This window comes from Glycine max, chromosome 17 (assembly GCF_000004515.6).
Source record: "Glycine max cultivar Williams 82 chromosome 17, Glycine_max_v4.0, whole genome shotgun sequence".
NCBI lineage: Eukaryota > Viridiplantae > Streptophyta > Magnoliopsida > Fabales > Fabaceae > Glycine > Glycine max.
Window position 1 is genome coordinate 18,142,346 of NC_038253.2, and position 2,867 is coordinate 18,145,212.

A 2,867-nucleotide genomic window follows, 5' to 3' on the forward strand; every position below is an offset into this window, starting at 1 on the left:
TACAAAAATATTAAAGTAGAATAAAACCTCAAAAATCTAGAGTGACTTGTTCACCTATTGTAGTTTTGTCATAGAAGTCATGTCTAATCATGAAACTTGTCACATAAGATTTCTTATGTTGTGCTGAATTTTATTTTCTTGTTTCTTTGTCTAACTCATTTGTTCATGAGTGTATGAAATTCTTTTAGCCTATTATTTTATTTGAGTCAAATCTTTCATGTTAATTAGTCCTTAACATGTTCATGCAAAATTCTTAGAGGGTCTTCGATTGTGAACCTTTTCTTGAACTTTTAGGTTTCCTTATGATTGTGTCTATTGTGAATTTGAGTTTTGGTGATTGAATTGCTGGCTGAAATGTTGATCCTAAGTGAATATTGAACTCCTAAAATTGTGGTAAACAATCCTAGTGAGTTCAACATACATAGGAAGGTTGAAAGTAAGCCCAAGGCAATCAATATACCATGCTTAAAAAACAAAATCGCTGGTGCTGGCAGCTTGGACATACAAACTTGTAAAAATTACTGAGAATTGGTTACTTCGAATTTTGAGCTGAAATTTTTACTGAATTTTCTAGACATCTGGAAAAAAGTTATAAAAAAAGAAACAAGTGATTTGGATAAAAAGAAAAAATACGAAAAATCGCACAAGTTGGCAGGAAAATCAGTATCCAGAAAAAAAAGGTGAAACGGAAGTGTGCTTGTTGTTTTGGCTCAAAATTTATTCTATAATTGGAAATTTCAATTCAAAATTAGTGTGAAGACAAGTGCCAAATCTAGATTTTTGTTGAGTCCTTTTTTCAGTTTTTTTACTCTACTGAATAATCCTTGAAAAATTGTCTTGTTAAAACTCCATTGGTTTAGCTTTCATTTCATTTTTTTGGTCTTTGTTTATTGCTTGTCTCTTTGTTTCCTTGTTTGTGGGTTGCCATATAGGGAATTGGAAGGAGGATTGGTGCCATCCCTTGAAGAATTTGAGTCCAGAAGCAAGGGGCCAACCACCTTAAGAGCTATTGGACTAAGAAGCACTCCAAATTGAGTGAATCACCAAAGAGAGAACAACCACCAAAATTGAGGACCGTTTTGTAATTTTGTAATTTGCAATTTACTTACCTTCATTGCTTTCAAGTTTTTGTAACAAAAAGGCCTTTCATTGGAAGTGTGTTGGGAGCCTCCAATAGGTTACCAAACTTCCATTTGTGTGTAATAATTTTAGGCAATTTTTACTTAGGATAGTGAGTGTTTTGTTGGGAACCTTGAATGTGGTCATCCAAACACTCTTAGGATTCACCTAGTTTACATTTCTTGCTTACTTTCATAGCTTATTTCTTTTACCTTCCATTGTCAAACCGCCTAGATAGCTTGCATTTTACCAATTAGTTTTTTTACCTTATCTTTCACACCTCTTTTAGTGTTTATTTGGCTAGTTTCAACCATAGTTTCTTTTATCTTTTGTTTTCAAACCTCCAACAAGAAAGAACCACAACTTAGGAACCAACATGAGTCATCATTCATCTAGTGTTAATGGCAAGGGTACTAGTCATAAAGACCCTTTATATAGAATCTTAGATGAGTTGAGTTCCCTCAAGTTATGGAAAGAAAAACAAGAGAGAAAAGAAAAAGGAAAAAAAAGAGTGGAAGAAATAAGTCAAGATGAAAGAAAGAAAATAAGAGAGGAAGAAAGAAGAAAAATAATGAAAGAAATGAAAAGAGAAAAACATGTCTCCTATAGTAGTCAAACTCTTGCAAAAGCCTAAGTGAAGAACTTCGTGACTATTACGAAGGAAGGCATAGGTCACATCTTAGACCTCACTCCCATAGAAGAGAAAAGGAAAGAAAGCCTCAAGAGGCTAACATTAAACTCTCATACTTCCATGGGAATGACAATGTAGAGGCTAACTTAGATTGGGAAATAAGGGTAGAGCAACAACTTAAAAAGAAGTCTACTTCAAAATCTTATGGCTCTCACTCTTATCCAAAGAAATACCAAGGTCAAGGCATCTTAGGGGTGACACCTTCTAAGCCCAAAGATGATAAGGGGAAGACAATAGAAAAGCAAGCCCCTAAGGCTAGTATGCAAGAGAAAACTAGCTATATAAAGTGCTTTAAATGTCTTGGAAGAGGACACATTACTTCCCAATGCCCCACCATAAAAACCATGATTATGAGGGGCCAAGACATTTATAGTAGCCAAGATGAGGCTACTACTTCACCTTCCTCTAGTGAAAGTGAAAAAGCAAAAGGGGAAGAATCTAGTGAAGAAATCTACCCCCAAGAAGAAGGACAACCATTAGTTGTTAAAGAGAAGTGTAAGGAGGTAAGTGTCTCCTCCAAGAGTTTAGCTAAGAAGGAAACTCATTTTACATTAAAGAAACTTTCCCTCTTAGACAACCTCCACATTTTCTCTTTTGTAAAAAGGCACTTGCTAGCATTGCCACACCTCTTGGGCTTGAGTTTATTCCTCAAGTAAAGAAGTTGTTGGATGAGGGTTTGGTTCGCAAGAGCTTAAATCCTTGTGCTTTGTTGGTGCCCAAAATAGGTATTATTAGGCACCAAGTCCCTAAAATAGGTGGTATGATGAATGTTTTGAGTGGTGCATCCCTCTTTTGTAAAATCACTCGTACACCTAACATCTTCATGGTGTGTGTACATAGGGACCCATTAGGTAGGTTTGTTCTTATTTTTAGTTTCAATACAAACTTAGGTACTCATATGGGACACCTTAGGTTTCTCATACTTTTTGGTAGGAATAATCAATATGAAAATACAGAAAAAGGTATGTTTTATTGCGTTACTTTTCTTAATTTTTCAAATAGTGATCAAGGGGTTCCCATGAACCCTAAGAGAATAAAGGTCATTCCTGAGTGGCCC